Source organism: Ranitomeya variabilis, chromosome 3 (genome assembly GCF_051348905.1).
Source record: "Ranitomeya variabilis isolate aRanVar5 chromosome 3, aRanVar5.hap1, whole genome shotgun sequence".
NCBI classification, from domain to species: domain Eukaryota; kingdom Metazoa; phylum Chordata; class Amphibia; order Anura; family Dendrobatidae; genus Ranitomeya; species Ranitomeya variabilis.
The window spans coordinates 232,985,646-233,006,490 of NC_135234.1; positions in this window are offsets into that span (position 1 = coordinate 232,985,646).

A 20,845-nucleotide genomic window follows, 5' to 3' on the forward strand; every position below is an offset into this window, starting at 1 on the left:
CATTTACATATATGTCAGGTGATAGGCTCAATCATTTTGATTGGCTATGGCTGGTATTTAACCCTGCTGTGATGCATATGGAGCAGCTTTGAAAAGGAACATACTGTTCGAAACGCGTAGCCTGCTGCTACTCATTCTCCTGTCTACCATGTTCTTGGACTTTGCATTTTACTTTCAATAAATTTGATTAGTTTTGGAAGCTGGATTTTTCCCTTTTTTTGATTTATGGAGGAGGTGGTTGTCTAGTATTAGAATTGCATATGGCTAAAGCTTATATAGGGTGCCAGTCACACAGATGTAGTGCTCAGTGTCTGGCATACAGCCTATTAATGACGCCCATTCTACATCCAGTTACTTACAGGAGACATCACATCTGATTACAGTAATTTTGTTTTATTCCTCTTCATCTGATCAGACCTTCCTTGCAGCACTGATCACTGCATCCCTGAAAATAACAAGGTCACATATACTGCATAGATTCATTTGCCTCCTAAATAAAAAAAATCTTCTAGTTGAAATGTATCCAGAAAAATACAAATCGTATACTTGAGGTCACATGACCGCACACTCTCTGGCCATAGAGTCCTGACAACATGCACTATATCAGAAGAAGACCGGACAACCCCATTAACTGGGGGGAGCGTTGTGCTTCGCAATTTATATTTGAATGGTGGTTAGCTAATTGTATATTGGTGAGATCCATATTAGCCTTCAGGGAAACCGTGCAGAGGATTTTTTATTCAGCAGGCAAACGTATATATACAATTTATGTGACCTTGTTATTTTCAGGGCCACCGTAATCAGTGTGAAGTTTCCAAATCAGCGATAGTTTGGGGAGCCATGTCATCTGCTGGTGTAGGTGCACTGTTTTTTATCAAGACCAAATTCAGCGCAGCCATCTACCAGGAAATTTTAGAGCACTTCATGCTTCCCTCTGCCGACAAGCTTTTTGGAGATGGAAACTTAATTCTCCAGCAGGACTTGGTATCTTTCCAGATTGCCAAAAGTACCAATTCCTGGTTTAAAAACAAAAGTATCACTGTGCTTGTTTGGCCAGCAAACTAAACTGACCTTAACCCCATAGGTTATTGTCAAGAGGAAGATGAGAGACACCAGACACCAATGCAGAAAAGCTGAGGGCTGCTATCAAAACAACCTGGGCTTCCATAACACCTCAGCATTGTCACAGACTGATCGCCTCCATGCCATGCAGCATTGATGCAGTAATTGATGCAAAAGGAGCCCCGATCAAGTATGGAGTGCATTTACTGAATATACATTTCAGTAGGCCAACATTTCGTATTTTAAAATAATTTTTTCAAGCTGGTGTTATAAAGTATTCTAATTTACCCAGATAATTACTTTTTGTTTTTTATTGGCTGTAAGCCATAATCATCAACATTAACAAAAACCATCAGCCACCTCCTCTACATGGATGACATCAAGCTATATGCAAAAAATGAACGAGACATCAACTCACTGATCCACCTGACAAGGATCTACAGCGAAGACATCGGGATGTCCTTAGGACCGGAGAAGTGTTGCCGGTTGGTAATAAAGAGAGGCAAGGTAGTCAAGACTGATGGAGTGGAATTACCAGCAGGGCACATAGCAGATGTACAGACAAGCTACAAGTACCTCGGCATCCCACAGGAATATGGTAACCATGAGGAGGAGGCAAGGAAAGCAGCAACATCCAAATACCATCAAAGGGTACGACAGGTCCTGAAGAGTGAGCTAAATGGGAAGAATAAAATCCATGCCATTAATACTGTACATATGCCCTGCCAGTTATCAGATACCCTGCTGGCATAGTGTGCTGGCCAAAAGAAGAGATGGAAGCTGCAGATGTGAAGACACGAAAGCTCCTCACAATGCATGGAGGTCTCTAACCCAAGTCTAACATACAAAGATTGTATACCAACAGAAAAGAGGATGGTTGAGGCTTGATAAGCATCCAAGCCACTGTAGCGCCCCCACTGCCACAGGGCCGAGGGGTACCCGGTACCGGGCCTGTGAGTCTCTGCTCTGGGGTTGTCACGGTGGCTAGGCCCGGTCCGTGACCCTGCTGAGGGGCGTACAGTAAATGGTATGATGGATGTGGATGGTGGTGGTGGTGCGGTGCAGTAAATAACGAGGACACCAGGTTGCAGTCTCTTTACCTCTTTACTGAAGATCTCTGGGTCCTCAATCCGGAATACGGTTAACCAGGCTGCGCAAGTCCGGCCGGTCCAATGGCACCTCCAGAGTTCTCTTTGCAGGTGGAAATCTGTGCCTTCCTGCTAGCGCTATGTGTTGTGGTCCTTCCCTGCTGTGCTTACGGAAAGTCCCCACAACTGTTGTGTCTGTTTCTTAAGTTCCCTCACAACTCGATTAGATGATGTTCTGCTAATCTTCCGTCCCTCCCTGATGTTACGGTTAGGACGGCACCCGTATGACGGGTAGGCTCGGAGCTTTTCCGGGACCCTAGAGTCGCCCCTCTCCACAAGTTGCCCCCTATGTCTTCGTAGGTGATTTAGGTGAGACAGCCTGCCTATGACTGACTGTCCTGCCGTTGGTTTAAAGTATTGCTTGAAGCTAGATTTATAAATACTTCCTCGGCGTTCCGGCCGCCGGTTGTGCGCCTCAGTAGGATGTTGCCTCGGTCTCACAGCACGACTCCTACTGGTATTCTCCTTGTCGCTTTGATCTCGTTTCTCACTCAGCACAATCTATCTCGCTTCTAATCCTTCCTTGGGCACCGCCGCTATGCTGAGCAGGCATGGTCCCGTGACGTTCTCTCATGTTGCCAGGCCTCTGTCAGGATCCCACCCCTGACAGGGGCCCTACCGAATCTTCCCCCACAACACCCTCTGCCACAAGGTGTTGCCTGGTTCCAACCCAGTCAGCTTTCTCCCTAACTTCCTGCCTGACCCCCAGTTTTACCAGTATGTGAGGAGTGGCCTAATAAATAGAACCCTTAGCTCCCCCTGGAGACCCGGCTGTGAAATGTATTGGTTTCTGTGATACCTGGTCAGATGAACTCCTTCAGTGCCATCAGACGTACCATAGCTCCCCTTAGTGGCGGAGCCACAGTACTGCAACGACCAGGACTCTGGGGCGCTGCACCACCATCATGGATGAAACAAGGAGTATCCAGGAATACATCAGGAAAATGGCACCAAAAGATGAGATGCTGAGAGAAAGCCTATGGGTATGTTTCCACGTTCAGGAAACGCTGCGTGTTTGACGCTGCGTAGAGCCGCAGCGTCAAACACGCAGCATCCGGATGTTACAGCATAGTGGAGGGGATTTCATGAAATCCCATCTCCACTATGCATTAAAAGACGCATGCGGCAGACCCGCGGAAACAGACATGCAGTGCGTCTTTTCAGAACGCAGCATGTCCTTACAATGCTCAAACAACGCATGAACAACGCAGGTGACCTGCCAGTGACTTCAGGTGCAGATTTGGTGCAGATTTTACCTGCGTAAAATCCTGACCAAATCCTGATGCAATCCTGAACGTGGACACATACCCTAAGGCAGCAAAATCAACAGATCTGGAAGGAAGAACAGGAACATGAAGCATCATGGCAAGACAAGCCGCTCCATGGGACGTACCATCGACAGATAATGGAGGCGGCTGACATGGAGAAATCCTACCAATGGCTGGAGAAAGCTGGACTCCGAGACAGCACAGAGGCACTAATCATAGCGGCACATGTTCAATGTGTGCAGTAAAATGCTTGAAATGTTTTACCAGTCCGTTGTGGCAAGCGCCATCTTTTTTGCCATCATTTGCTGGGGCAGTGGTGTGCCTTATCAAGATAGCAAGCGCAGCTGTTGGCCTCAATCTTGACTCTTGAGGAGGTAGTGGAAGATTCAGATGAAGTGTACGGCTATAATGAACAATAATACACACCCACTATACGAGCTGTGCTTGAAACAGAAGAGCACATTCAGCAGTCGTCTAATCATACTTACAGTAGGTGCAAGAAGGAGAAATTCAGGAAATAGTTTGTGCCTACTGCTATGGGGATATATAACAATTTCCTAAGGGTGAAAAATGACAATGACCTATGGCTGGTGCACTAATGGCAATTATCAGAGATTTAAGTACCTACATTCGCCCAAATTTGTTTGTTATGTAATGTGGTTAGTCATGTGCAAGGTCTGTATCTAGTAATTACTTTATGTAATGCTGTTTGTAATGTTTGAAATGCTGTTTTGTAACGCTGCTGTAATACCATAAATTTCCCTCGGGATCAATAAAGTGCATCGTATCGTATCGTATACCGAACGCCACAACCAAGTAGCGGGGATTGTATACAGGAACATCTGCACAGCATATGGTCTAAGTCCCCCTAAGTCCAAGTGGGAGACCCCAGAAAAAGTGGTGGAGAATGAAAGGGTTAAAATCCTGTGGGACTTCAAGATCCAGACGGATAAGCAGGTGTTGGCCAACCAACCAGACATTGTGATAGTAGACAAGGATCAGAAGACAGCAATGATAATAGATGTGGCAGTGCCAAGTGACAGTAAGGGTACCGTCTCACAGTGGCACTTTTGTCGCTACGACGGTACGATCCGTGACGTTCCAGCGATATCGCAGTGTCTGACACGCAGCAGCGATCAGGGACCCTGCTGAGAATCGTACGTCGTAGCAGATCGTTTGGAACTTTCTTTCGTCGCTGGATCTCCCGCTGTCATCGCTGGATCGTTGTGTGTGACAGCGATGCGTTCGCTTGTAACCAGGGTAAACATCGGGTTACTAAGCGCAGGGCCGCGCTTAGTAACCCGATGTTTACCGTGGTTACCAGCGTAAAAGTTAAAAAAAACAAACCGTACATACTCACATTTCGGTGTCCTTCAGGTCCCTTGCAGTCTGCTTCCCGCTCTGACTGACTGCTGTCCGGAAAGTGAGAGCAGATCACAGCGGCGACGTCACCGCTGTGATCTGCTTTCACTTTACGGCAGCACTCAGTCAGTGCGGGAAGCAGACGGCAAGGGACCTGAAGGACACCGGAATGTGAGTATGTACGTTTTGTTTTTGTTTTTTTACTTTTACGCTGGTAACCACGGTAAACATCGGGTTACTAAGCGCGGCCCTGTGCTTAGTAACCCGATGCTTACCCTGGTTACCCGGGACCTCGGCATCGTTGGTCGCTGGAGAGCAGTCTGTGTGACAGCTCTCCAGCGACCACACAACGACTTTCCAACGATCACGGCCAGGTCGTATCGCTGGTCGTGATCGTTGGAAAGTCGCAGAGTGTGACAGTACCCTAACATCAGAAAGAAGGAATATGAGAAGCTGGAGAAATACCAGGGCCTCAAAGGAGAACTGGAGATGATGTGGAAGGTGAAGGCAACAGTGATTTCAGTGGTGATAAGAGCACTTGGAGCAGTGACCCCTAAGTTGGAAGAATGGCTACAAAAGATCCCAAGATTATTACATCAACCCAATGATCCAATATTACTATGTACTTGCTCAATACTATAAATCCGTCCGTATCACTCAGCGCTAAACCATAGCCGTGAAACAGAAAAAGCACAGATAACTTACTTTCTCAAATAAAATCATTTTTTATTTAAATAATTAAAAAATACACATTCAGCAATAATACAGTAACCTTAAACCTCAAATGTAAGGGACTGCTTTGGTACTCATCTCATTATACACACAATGCATTTTACAGCCAGATAACATTATCCGAAGCAGAACACTAGAATGTGCACAACCATTTAAGTAAACACGTGGTGTCAAATTCACACCATATAACAATCAAACCCGGTTAGCAACTACCCAAGTCTGCTTCAAAGCTCCCATCCCGCAACCTGAATGCTTTTGGGCTTGACAATCATAGCCTACCATCCAAAGCACCCCATCTCATGTTGCTTAGATAGGGACAATAAGTTGGGCATTATACTTACAGAGTGTGAGATGAGTCCACCAGTCCTTCTAGTAGATCTCACACTCTGTAAGTATAATGCCCAACTTATTGTCCCTATCTAAGGACATATACACTCACCGGCCACTTTATTAGGTACACCTGTCCAACTTCTTGTTAACACTTAATTTCTAATCACATGGCGGCAACTCAGTGCATTTAGGCATGTAGACATGGTCAAGACAATCTCCTGCAGTTCAAACCGAGCATCAGTATGGGGAAGAAAGGTGATTTGAGTGCCTTTGAACGTGGCATGGTTGTTGGTGCCAGAAGGGCTGGTCTGAGTATTTCAGAAACTGCTGATCTACTGGGATTTTCACGCACAACCATCTCTAGGGTTTACAGAGAATGGTCCGAAAAAGAAAAAAAATCCAGTGAGCGGCAGTTCTGTGGGCGGAAATGCCTTGTTGATGCCAGAGGTCAGAGGAGAATGGGCAGACTGGTTCGAGCTGATAGAAAGGCAACAGTGACTCAAATCGCCACCCGTTACAACCAAGGTAGGCCTAAGAGCATCTCTGAACGCACAGTGCGTCGAACTTTGAGGCAGATGGGCTACAGCAGCAGAAGACCACACCGGGTACCACTCCTTTCAGCTAAGAACAGGAAACTGAGGCTACAATTTGTACAAGCTCATTGAAATTGGACAGTAGAAGATTGGAAAAACGTTGCTTGGTCTGATGAGTCTCGATTTCTGCTGCGACATTCGGATGGTAGGGTCAGAATTTGGCGTAAACAACATGAAAGCATGGATCCATCCTGCCTTGTATGGAGCATCTTTGGGATGTGCAGCCGACAAATCTGCGGCAACTGTGTGATGCCATCATGTCAATATGGACCAAAATCTCTGAGGAATGCTTCCAGCACCTTGTTGAATCTATGCCACGAAGAATTGAGGCAGTTCTGAAGGCAAAAGGGGGTCCAACCCGTTACTAGCATGGTGTACCTAATAAAGTGGCCGGTGAGTGAGTGTATATATATATATATATATATATATATATATATATATATATATATATATATATATATATATATATATATATATACAGTTAGGTCCATATATATTTGGACAGAGACAACATTTTTCTAATTTTGGTTATAGCCATTACCACAATGAATTTTAAGTAAAACAGTTCAGATGCAGTTGAAGTTCAGACTTTCAGCTTTCATTTGAGGGTATCCACATTAAAATTGGATGAAGGGTTTAGGAGTTTCAGCTCTTTAACATGTGCCACCCTGTTTTTAAAGGGACCAAAAAGTAATTGGACAATTGACTCCAAGGCTATTTCATGGACAGGTGTGGGCAATCCCTTCGTTATGTCATTCTCAATTAAGCAGATAAAAGGCCTGGAGTTGATTTGAGGTGTGGTGCTTGCATTTGGAAGGTTTTGCTGTGAAGTAAACATGCGGTCAAAGGAGCTCTCCATGCAGGTGAAACAAGCCATCCTTAAGCTGCGAAAACAGAAAAAAACCATCCGAGAAATTGCTACCATATTAGGAGTGGCAAAATCTACAGTTTGGTACATCCTGAGAAAGAAAGAAAGCACTGTTGAACTCATCAATGCAAAAAGACCTGGGCGCCCACGGAAGACAACAGTGGTGGATGATCGCAGAATAATCTTCATGGTGAAGAGAAACCCCTTCACAACAGCCAACCAAGTGAACAACACTCTCCAGGAGGTCTGCGTATCAATATCCAAATCTACCATAAAGAGAAGACTGCATGAAAGTAACTACAGAGGGTTCACTGCACGGTGCAAGCCACTCATAAGCATCAACAATAAAAAGGCTAGACTGGACTTTGCTAAAAAACATCTAAAAAAGCCAGCACAGTTCTGGAAGAACATTCTTTGGACAGATGAAACCAAGATCAACCTCTACCAGAATGATGGAAAGAGAAAAGTATGGCGAAGGCGTGGTACAGCTCATGATCCAAAGCATACCACATCATCTGTAAAACACGGCGGAGGCAGTGTGATGGCTTTTGCATGCATGGCTGCCAGTGGCACTGGGTCACTAGTGTTTATTGATGATGTGACACAGGACAGAAGCAGCCGAATGAATTCTGAATTTTTCAGATACATACTGTGTGCTCAGATCCAGCCAAATGCAGCCAAACTGATTGGTCGTCGTTTCATACTACAGATGGACAATGACCCAAAACCTAAAGCCAAAGCAACCCAGGAGTTTATTAAAGCAAAGAAGTGGAATATTCTTGAATGGCCAAGTCAGTCACCTGATCTCAACCCAATTGAGCAGCATTTCACTTGTTAAAGACTAAACTTCAGACAGAAAGACCACAAACAAACAGCAACTGAAAACCACCGCAGTGAAGGCCTGGCAGAGCATCAAAAAGGAGGAAACACAGCGTCTGGTGATGTCCATGAGGTCAAGACTTCAGGCAGTCATTGCCAACAAAGGGTTTTCATCCAAGTACTAGAAATGAACATTTTATTTACAATTATTTAATCTGTCCAATTACTTTTGTTCCCTTTAAAAACATGTTAAGGAGATGAAACTCCTAAACCCTTCATCCAATTTTAATGCGGATACCCTCAAATGAAAGCTGAAAGTCTGAACTTCAACTGCATCTGAATTGTTTTGTTTAAAATTCATTGTGGTAATGTCTATAACCAGAATTAGAAAAATGTTGTCTCTGTCCAAATATATATGGACCTAACTGTATATACACACTAGATGGTGGCCCAATTCTAACGTATCGGGTATTCTAGAATATGTAGGTAGTATATAGCACAGGTTACGTACTATATTGCACAGTGACGTAGTATATAACACAACCGACGTAGTATATAACATAGCTACGTAGTATGTAACACAGCCACGTAGTATATAACATAGCCACGTAGTGTATTGCACAGGTATGTAGTATATTGGTCATCCACATAGTATATAACATAGCCACATAGTATATTGTAGAGCCACGTAGTATATTGCACAGGCACGTAGTATATTGCACAGCCACGTAGTATATAACAGAGCCACGTAGTATATTGCACAGCTATTTAGTGTATTGCACAGCTATGTAGTATATTGGTCAGTGACGTAGTATATAACATAGCCACGTAGTATATTGTAGAGGCACGTAGTATATTGCATAGCTACGTGGTATATTGCACAGCCACGTAGTATATAACAGAGCCACGTAGTATATTGCACAGCTATGTAGTGTATTGCACAGCTATGTAGTATATTGGTCAGTGACGTAGTATATAACATAGCCACGTAGTATATTGTAGAGGCACGTAGTATATTGCATAGCTACGTAGTATATTGCACAGCCACGTAGTATATAACAGAGCCACGTAGTATATTGCACAGTTACGTAGTATATAACACAGAGCACGTAGTATATTGCACAGCCACATAGTATATTGGTCACGTTGTATATTGCCCAGCTACACAGTATATAGCACAGAGATGTAGTATATAAAAGAGCCCACGCAGTATGTAACACAGCCCACGTAGTATATAGCAATGTGGGCACTATATGCGTGGTTAAAAAAGACTTAAAATAAAAAATAAACACTCACCTTCCGAAGGCCCCTTGAAGTCCTGGCACCTGTGTGCGGTGCACGCGGCAGCTTCCGGCCCCAGGGTTACTATGAGCGCAGGACCTGTGATGATGTCGCGGTCACATGACCGTGACGTCATGGCAGGTCCTTCGCGCATAGCATCCTTGGCACCGGAACCTGCTGCTTGCACTGCCGAGGACAGCGCGCAACGTCGGAAGGTGAGAATAACCTTTTTATTATTATTATTATTTGTAACATTAGATCTTTTTACTATTGATGCTGCATACGCAGCATCAATAGTAAAAAGTTGGTCACACAGGGTTATTAACTGCGTTAATGGAGTGCGTTACACTGCGGTCCGTTAACGCCGGCATTAACCCTGTGTGAGCACTCAGCGCTGACTGCAGGGCAGTAAAGCAGCAGCCAATTCGCCGCCAGACTATGGCCGTCACTGATTGGTTGTGGCAATGGTTGTGGGCGTTTTGCCACGACCAATCAGCGACTTGGATTTCCATGACAGAGGCCGCGACCAATGAATATCCATGACAGACAAACATACAGACATACAGACAGAAGGAAGGACAGACAGAAAGACGGAAGTGACCCTTAGACAATTATATAGTATATATATACATATATATATATATATATATATATATATATATATATATATATATATATATATATATATATATATATACACATATAACACACACACACACATAAGCACACACATATACACAGCGGGTGGAATAAGTGTTGAATATGTCACCAATTGTATAAGTAAATATATTTCTAAAGGTGTTACTATTCTCACCAGATATACATCAAGACATAGATGTCAGTAAATTATGTGTAATAATGAGGTGGTATTTGCTGGAGAAAAGGTTGCAAAAAACCTTCAAACGCGTAGAATAAACCACTGTCACACTTTAATAAATATATGGATTCTCATCATTTGGGCAGCGCGGACGAAATCCACGTATTCCTTTGCAGAGTTTTAATAATGAGGAATGACACAGGGAAAAAGTATTGACACACTTACTGAAATTTAAGAAATACTTCATACAAAAGCCTGTGTTGGTGATAACCGCTTCAAGATGCCTCATGTATGGCGAAACTAGTCACATGCATTGCTCAGGTGTGGTTTTTGCCCATTCTTCCACACAGACACTCTTCAAATCCTAAAGGTTCAGTGTGCTCCTTCTATGAACTCTGAGCTTTAGTTCCTTCCATAAATTTTCTATTGTATTCAGGTCAGGTGTTAATTGGCTGGGCCATTCTAGGAGTATTATTTTCCTTTCTCTGAAACCAATTGAGAGTTTCCCTGGCAGTGTGTTTGGGATCATTGTCTTGCTGAAATGCCCATCGATGGCGGCTCGCCATGCATTTCTTGAAGTCAGGTCAGAGTTATAGTAGGAGAAGCAAAACATGTGTAAGGACGGCCAGAACATAAGGAATAGCTTAAAAATATTTGACACCTTTGCACATTTTTTTTTTTATCGTTCATTTGCTCCTTAAACGTTATTAAAAATTGATGATCTTTTTGAATAGTTATCATTAAAAAAAAAATTCCATTGTGCTATTGCACAGTGTATAAGCTGAGAAATCAACAAAAATGTTACAAATCTGTCTGAGCTCCTGGTTCTGATATCTCTCTCCTTTCTTTCAGTTTTAAACATAGCAGCAGGGAGAGGGTTACAACCCTGATCTCCGCACTGCGCAAAGTGGACAAAAACTATAAAATTGTCTGTACAAAGGGATGAAAGCACATAAAGAGTTTTTTACTGCAGCATAGAAGTTGTGCTGATATACAGTAGAAGCAACTGAAGACAGCAGCACCCAACATACACACAGAGTTCACACCAAACCTATTATACTCAAAAGTACATTCTCACAAAGTTGCCCATAGACTTTAACACCTTTCCAAAGTGGGCAATTTCTTTTTTTTTTCCATTTTTGTTTTTTTCCAAGAGCCATAACTTTTTTATTTTTCTCTCCACAGTCGTATGAAGGCTTGTATTTTTGTGGAACGAGTTGTACTTTTTAACTAGACCATTCCTTTTACCATATCGAGAAAAGAAAAAGGGGGAAAAAAATACCAAGTTTGGTGACATTTTAGGATTCTTATCTCTGTAACAGCATGGAGGACATCATACAGCAGTGCTGATCAGTGCTTTAAATATCTGTAGGTTAATGGCGTAAGCGGACCTGACAGGTTCCCTTTAAACAGCTTTTATGTTATATGAATAAAACTTACCTGTAATTAATTTCAGGTTGATTTTCAGAATATATTTGTGTGTGTGTGCACATTAGGAAGTTTAAATGGTTTGATCCTGGTCTCAGCTCAGCTCTCTCTAATTTTTGACTTTGAGCTAGTTCAACTAGTTGAAAATGGATTTTAACCGTTTGTCATAGTCAATGACATCAGGAAACTGTTGTCCTTCGGATTGACCACTAGTGGCTGCTGTTATTCACTTTTGACAGATTGTGATGCATTTCCACGCTTTATAATTGGAGGCTGTTATTATGTTTCTGCAATCACTCTTTATTAAGATGGCCGATGTTGAACCTGTGGAAGCCATCTTCTTTCCTGTTTGGGCCAATTTAAAGCCACATGGAACTCTCACTCATTGCTTTTGTACTGTGTCCAGTCTTTAATCTAATTCTGGTCTCCAGCTCCTGAGAATTGTCTACCCAGACTGTTCCCACTTTTCTATGAATTGTTCTTACTATTCCGAGAACCACTTCCAAGAAATTCTACTACCACTTGCGGTTGAAGGAGGCCTAGGCACTAATATAACATAAAATAAATTTTATTACAAAATATAAATAAAACAAACATCATGAATATTAAACAAGAAATGTTCTCCTAAAAACATGTACGCTAAGAACAACTACTAGGCAGGACATAGATGAACATAATAGTATGACACATGAGTCCACAACGGATAAAAGCACTACCACAATGATATGTACTCAAATGAGATCTATAAAAGAGACGTGAAACTAATAACCTATGACCTTATAAGTAGAGTCCTGTAAGGAATGTCATAAGTATATGTCTAGCACAACCAGCGATATGTGACCACAAATGTGAACCACAAGCTGCCAAGATATTGCTATCATCTCAACTATCCATACGAAGAAAATTTATATATATGTACTAAAACATCATGGAAATTCATTTCCTATGTGTAGAAGCAAAAAAAATGTGCCACAATAAATGTATATGATAGTATAATAATAAATGAAGATGTGCACCGATAGCTCCAAAGACTAAGCTTCATGTGAAGCTTAGGAAAGCATGTAACATGCTGGTGTAAAGTCAGCGTCTCAAGCTAAAGTGCATAGTGTAACAGCAAAGTGAACCGTGCCAAATGAAGTAAAAACTTACATGAATAAATGTCCAGACAACTAGAGTGTTCCACAGCGACCCCTGTCGCATGTTACATGCTTTCCTAAGCTTCACATGAAGCTTAGTCTTTGGAGCTATCGGTGCACATCTTCATTTATTATTATACTATCATATACATTTATTGTGGCACATTTTTTTTGCTTCTACACATAGGAAATGAATTTCCATGATGTTTTAGTACATATATATAAATTTTCTTCGTATGGATAGTTGAGATGATAGCAATATCTTGGCAGCTTGTGGTTCACATTTGTGGTCACATATCGCTGGTTGTGCTAGACATATACTTATGACATTCCTTACAGGACTCTACTTATAAGGTCATAGGTTATTAGTTTCACGTCTCTTTTATAGATCTCATTTGAGTACATATCATTGTGGTAGTGCTTTTATCCGTTGTGGACTCATGTGTCATACTATTATGTTCATCTATGTCCTGCCTAGTAGTTGTTCTTAGCGTACATGTTTTTAGGAGAACATTTCTTGTTTAATATTCATGATGTTTGTTTTATTTATATTTTGTAATAAAATTTATTTTATGTTATATTAGTGCCTAGGCCTCCTTTTTCCCATAGTGATCTTCTTATGGGTAATAGGATTAAATATGTATTTTTTGAGGTGTGCACAACACTATTTAAGGACAAATTATAATATTATTACCACTTGCGGTTCCCTGTTCGTGATCCACTCTTCATTGAATTCCAGCCAAAGATATATCACAAAGTTTATTATATTTGTTTGCTCTATTTCTGCACATTTTATGTATCTTCTCTAAGTAAAGAAGTTGTAATAAAAAACAGATTTCAGATTTTCACATTCCTAAAATTCTGATATTTTCCCCTTCTCCCATGACAGCACCATCTGAGCGAGGGTATCCACACATCAAGGACAGGAAACCTACTGAATAAAAGGGCAGTACCTAACCTCCGTATCAGTTTGGTTTCCTGTCCTTATGGAAACCTGAGAAGAGAATGGTATTTGATTTACTCAGGACCTGGAGGGTGTCCAGGATGGGATGCCTTCTGGAGTTAACACCCACCAGGAGGTCGGTGCAACACCGTGTAAGCAGAGATCTCTTGGGGCAAAGTCTCTGGCTAACACGAGGTCCCGGGATTGCGCTTGCTGGAGTTGCAAGAGCGCCCCGGAGAGGTGCACTGGGACTCGCATGTGCGGGATGCGCTGTTGAGATGCCGGCACACCCGAACGTCGAGTGTGCCAGAAAGCAAGGCTGCCAGGGTCTATGACGTCTACGCACGTGCGGGGCAGATATCCGGCATGTCCCAGTGACGTAGCGTGACGGAAGCTACAGCGGCCATCTGGGTCTGCATGTGTGCAGGGCTCTCTGATTTAAAGACCGGAAGTATGGGGCCAGATAGAGGTTGTCTGGGCCATCCCGGTATAAAAGGGGATGTGCCCAGGGTTATGGTGGCATTAATGTGGCAGTCCTGAACATGGAAGTGCAGCAGCAGCCACAGCAGCAGCAGCCACCGCAGCAGAGGCAACCACCGCAGCAGCTGGCACAGGAGCCATTACAGCATCGCCAACAGCACCATCGCCAGGGACGCAGTAGTGGCAGTCTGGCAAGCAGCAGGACCAGCCTGAGGAGCAAGGCAAGTCAAAAGCCCACCTCCAGGGAAGAACGTTCTTCTGAACCGATCCAGCCTCCATCTCCGTTACCCTAGATTGATTAGCTGAATGGTGAGTGATCGACGTGAAAGTTCACCATATTAAATGGATCCCCCTTTCTCTATGTATTTTTTTTTTACTAGGAAAGGCCCTTGAAATGCAGCTCCAAGCAGAATAATAAAGAGTGTGCTCTGTGCAGGGGGAAGTTTACCCAGCACGTATATTAAAAGACTCTGTCCTGATTGCATACAGCAGACTGTCTCAGATGAATCCCCCGGGTTTGCTATGAACCTGAAGGCCATAATTCGATCAGAAGTCCAGGAGTCATTAAAACATCTGTGATGGGACATAAAGAGGAGGAAAAATCAGGACTACAGTCATCTGAGTCTGAGGAATCAGTAACATTAAAGGATAGGGAGGATTTGGATTTCTCTGGCTCCTCCTCCTCTTCCTCCTCTGATAATGACACTGGGGGTACGCCTTGTTTTCCAGCACAGGACATGGACAGGCTGGTTAGAACAATCAGGTTGACTATGGGCATAGCTGATCCCAAGACCCCTAGAACAGTCCAGGACATTATTTTCAGCGGCTTGGAACAGAAGAAAAGGCGCTCTTTTCTGGTAAATGAAAAGATCAAGTTGCTCATTAGTGGAGCATGGAAGAGGCCATATGGGAGAGAACTCTTAAATTGATGTGGCGATAGCGAAGTCAGTGAAGAAGTCTACATTGCCCTTTGAGGACCTAGGGGCTCTTAAAGACCCCCTGGACAAGAAGGCAGAGGTTTTTCTGAAACAGACATGGGAGTAATCAGCAGGGTCATTGAAGCTGGCAATAGCGGCAACCTGCACGGCAACCAACAGTTTGAGGACCAACCCAAGAATAACACTTCTAGGGAGAAGATCTTGGCAAACTTTCCGCTGGTGCAGGCAGCAGCTGCCTTCCTGACCAACGCCTCGGCAGATTTTGTCAGGTTGGCTGCTAGGTCAGCAAATCTATCAAATGCGGCCTGCAGAGCTCTGTGGCTCAAAAGCTGGCCAGGGGATGCCCAGTTGAAGGCAAGACTATCTTCAGTCCCTTGTGAAGGGAAATATCTTTTCAGCCAGGCTCTGGCTTTACCAATGTGTCTCTTCCTCAATACAAGAATTCCTTTCATAGGAGGAAGTATAACCGGAACAAACCCCTTAGGGAACAAGGGAGTTGGAGAAGAAATCAAGGTACAGAGGTTTCATATTTGGGGGACCCTCGCCAGAGAGCTGAAAACCCTCTAAATGATGGGCTTCCCCAGGTAGGAGGAAGGTTGTCCCACTTTCAACCTGCCTTGGAGGAAATCTCAGCCAATACCTGGATCTTGAATATAATAAAATCAGGACTAAAACGAGTTCAGGTCCACTCCCAGGTATAGCTTCAAGATCTCATCTCCAAGGAGTCTGAAAGAGCAACAGGCCCTAGAGGCAGAATTGTTAGGCTTACTGCAGAAACTGTTCTGGTGGAGGTACCGGTTCAGCAGCAGGGGAAGGGGTTTTATTCTCCCCTGTTCCTGATAAGAAAACTCAGCCAGTCCTTCAGGACTATTAACAACCTGCGAAGTCTGGTCTACAGACCATTCAAGATGGAGTCAATAAATTCGACAAAGATCTTGTTCCCGGGCTGCTATATGAGTGTCTTAGATTTGACGGATGCATACTACCATGTACTCATTCAAGAGTCCAGCAGTACATGACAGTAGCGGCATATATAGACAGACAGTTCAGACACTTACAATTCAGGGCACTAACCTTCGGTATATCCATGGCCCCAAGAATTTTCACCAAGGTAATTCTGGAAGTGACTGCACATTTCCGAGAACAGAATGTGTTGATAGTGTCGTATCTGGGCGATTTTTTGGTAATCGGCAGGTAAGAGGAGGACCCCAAAAATGCGAAGGAACGCAGGCTTCACACATTAGATGTTAGGAGAGCCTTGGTACAATACTTAGACGTGTCAAGACAGTGGAGGAAAAGTGAGTACTTATTCGTGTTGTTTCAGGGAATAGGAAAGGTCTTAAGGTTACGAGGGGTACTATAGCTAGATGGGTTAGGGACACCATTAGCCTAGCGTACACCTCTAGTAATATGCCGGTTCCTGAGAACCTGAAGGCCCATTCCACCAGGGCCATGGCGACCTCCTTGGCTGAGAAGGCAGAGGTGTCGTTCAACAGAATATGTAAGGCGGCAAAATGTTCTTCCCCTTCAACCTTCTATAAACACTACCGTCTTAAGCGGTCTTCCTCTGATGACCTATCCTTTGGGAGAGAGGGGTTTGCAAACGGTGATCCCTCCCTACGGTACTTTGATCTATATAAATCTCTCAGGTGGTGCTGTCATGGGAGAAGGGGAAAAAAAATCTTAGTTACTTACCGGTAACAGGATTTTACAGAGCCCTTGACAGCCCTTTTATTGCCTCCCCATTTTATCACTAGTGGTGTGCACTTTAAGGGTGTTTAAGAAAGAATTTTTTTGGGGTGATGGTTAGGTTACTGTCTGGAGGTCTTCTCATGCTCTGAAACCCAAACTGATGCGGAGGAGAGGTACCACCCTTTTATTCAGTAGGCTTCCTGTCCTTGATGTGTGGATACAGGGGCGATTATAAGAGGGTCAATCTGGGCGGTAGCACAGGGCCCAGTGGTGTGGCGGGGCCCTGAGCTACCCCACAGATTGCCCGCCGGCCGCCGCAATCAGGGCATTACTGCACGTGCCCGTCAGACTGGGCAGGCGTATCATTTATGGGCCCGGACCCGTTGGGCAGAGAGAGGGGGCCCGCATTGGGCCCCGTCTCATCTGCTCACTGGGCCCCTACCGGCGCTGCGGCGGTTTTCTATTGACGTGCGGGCGCGCGCCCGCACGTCAATAGTTAACAACAGCCGCCAGCCAATTGGAGGCTGGCAGCTGAAGTCGGCCGCAGGCGCACACGTCGCCGGCGTCTGACGTCATTGTTAGTCGCCGGCGACTGGAGGGAGCTCGCCGCCTGGAGCGCTGGTCAGGTGAGGAGAAGTCTTTTTTTTTGTTTTTTTTTGCGAACGGCAATCCGGGGGGCCTGGGGCAATATGCTGGAGACACTGGGGCAGATTGCTGGAGACACTGGGGGCAATGCTGGAGGACACACTGGGGCAGATGATTGCTGGACACTGGGGGCAATGCCTGAGACACTGGGGGCAATGCTGGAGACACTGGGGGCAATGCTGGACACACTGGGGGCAATGCTGGAGGACACACTGGGGCAGATGATTGCTGGACACACTGGGGGTAATATGCTGGACACACTGGGGGTAATATGCTGGACACACTGTCTGGGGGCAATGCTGGACACTCTGGGGCAATATGCTGGACATACTGGGGCAGATTGTTAAACACACTGTCTGAGGGCAATGCTTGACATAGGGGCTAATTAAGGGATATTATTACTGCAGTGATGTATTTATTTTATTTTTTGCGTATACTGTTTTAAATGGGGGGGGGCGGTCCTGTTACTGTGCAGAGTGACACTATGTCACCTTTTTTTCTTCATGTGGTGTTATGTAGAAGTTGGGAAAAATTAAGTAATGTGTTCTGCAAGCGGAGCTCGAGATAACTGTTATTTCCTGCAGAAATGAGTCCTGGCTGGAAGAAATGATGGCGGTCTGTGCTGGATGAAAGATGAAGGACTTCACCTAGAGACGTCACTGGTGAGTCAGTGTTACCTATACACTGACACTATACACTGTATACTATATACAGAGCTCCTGTGTATAATACCACCAGTGATCACTGTATTACCTCTACACAGACACTGCATACTAAGTACAGATCTCCTGTGAATACTGGCACTTATGGTGATAGTATTGTGTTGTGTTTTTTTTTTTTTATTACTGATCAGTATTGTAGTATTCATTCACTATGTGGTGGTAATATGTGGTCTGCAAATGGTGTTGCGGTATTTGTCCCTTGTATGTGCTATTTGGTCACCAAGTGGTGGTAATATATGTGGTCTTGACATGGTGCGGTGGTATTTGTTCCTTGTATGTGATATTGGTAATTTTAAAAATTGAAAAATAAATCCAAATATACCTAAATTGTATTGCATATTTTAACAAATATTTAATAGGTTACAGTAGAGTAGGGCCCGGCCATTTTTCTGGAATAATCTGGTTCAGGTATAACATGACCCCCGTCACATGACTTGGGGGGGGGCCCACAGTGTCTGAACAGCCCGGGGCCCTGGCTACCCTTAATCCACCCCTGGGATACCCTCTCTCAAGTGGTGCTGTCATGGGCTCTGTAAAATCTTGTTACCGGTAAGTAACAAACAATTTAACAAATGAAACAATTTAACCTAAAAGGTAATTGGTGTAAAGAAAAAAAGAAAGCCAGAACTGCAGTTTTTTTTATGTTGATGTACCTGCACCAAAAACAAAAAGTGATCAAGTCGTCTTATGTACTGCAAAATGATGTCAAAGAAAACTATAGCTACATCGACGGAAAAATAAAACAAAAATCACAGGTCTCAGAAAATAAAGATACAAACCAAATAAGTTTGTAAATAAAAAATTCAGAATTTTGTTAATTCTTCTAAAATAATAATAAAAAGGATACAAGTTTGGTATTCAAATTGAACTAAAGAATCATGTTGTCAGATAGTTTTCTACTACTTAGTAAATACAATAAACACAAAAGCCACAAGCAATGTCAGAATTGCTTTTTTCACCATTTCACGCAGAAAAAAAAACAATCCCTTACACACATTTGTTGACAAACATAAAACATTATAGCGTTTGGAAAAACAAAATTAACAAAAAAAGTCAGCCTAGCCCTGAAAAGGTTAAAAACTATTTACTACTAAGCCAATATTCACTCGCATTGAAGTGCATCTACATTAAAGTTGTAAACATTAAAACTTTTTTTTCTATGCAAAAAAAGAAAAAGTGTGCAGTAATTCTACTACTCTGTTCTGCACACGCAGAAGAAGCAAGTGGTCATGTCACCACATTTATGTGGTTTTCAGACTTTGGGTCACATGCCAACTAGATTGAGAGAAGTGGATCTAGTCGGTACGTGACTGCAAGTATGAAAGTACACACAGTTGCCTGACCGTCTACTCGAGCTACGAATACAGGGGATTTGTGACAGTGTGAGCAGTGACTGTACGTTTTTCTTTTTGGCCTTGAAACCCCATTAATAGTAATAAAATAAAATTAAATAGGTGATTTAGTATAGCTGGTGCATAAAGCAGTTGTCCACTACTTGGACAACTGCTTGTCATGCCCATTGCTTGGCCCAGATAAAATAATAAAGCTTATACTCAACTCCCGTGCTGGTGCAGTTCTGACGGTGTAGGCAATCTTTCTCCTGGGGCTCCTATGCTGTTGTTGTGACACTTGATGCCGGTAACCAAACAGCGCTCGTGTAACTGTCCCTTCCTTCGGACAAATCAAACATGAAGAGGCAGCCCAGACTTCCTCTTCATGTTCGATTTGTCCGAAGGAAGGGACAGTGATACCAGCACTGATTGGGCACCGGTGTTACGTGTCACACAACTACACGAGAGCCCAAGGGAGAGCGAGTGCCAACAACACGGGAATCGTGCTGGCACGGGAGGAGAGTATAGACCAGGGGTCCTCAAACTTTTTAAACAGGGGGCCAGTTCACGGTCCCTCAGGCCATTGGAGGGCCGGAATATAGTTAAAAAAAAAACCTATGAACAAATTCCTATGCACACTGCACATATCTTATTTTGAAGTAAAAAAAACAAACCAGAAACAAATACAATATTTAAAGTGAAGAACAAGTAAAGTTAAATCAACAATCTTACTGGTATTTCAATGGGAACTATGCGCCTGCTTTTGGCTAATGAGATGGTCAATGTCCGGTTCCATATTTGTCACTGCTAGTCGTAACAAGTGAAGCAATTGTTCTCTTTCTTGATATCATTGTTTCCTAGGGATTCAAAATTGCTATTAGTACAATACCAATATATACAGTGCTACAAAAAACAATAAAATTGCCCACACAGACATAGACTGCACTGCCCATCAATGCAATCTGATCAGTGCCCATCAATGCAGCCTTGTCAGTCCATATCCTTTCAGCCTCACCAGTGCCCATATTGGTGGAACTCTGCTTTTACCTCAAACTCAGACTGGTGTAGTGCGAGACTCCCCAAAAGGCAGGTAAATGTCCCCAACAGGCAGGTAAATGTCCCCAATAGGCAGCATAGGTCCCCAATAGGCATGTCAATGTCCCCAATAGGCAGCATAGGTCCCCAATAGGCAGCATTGGTCCCCAATAGGCAGGTAAATGTCCCCAATAGGTAGTATAGGTCACCAATCA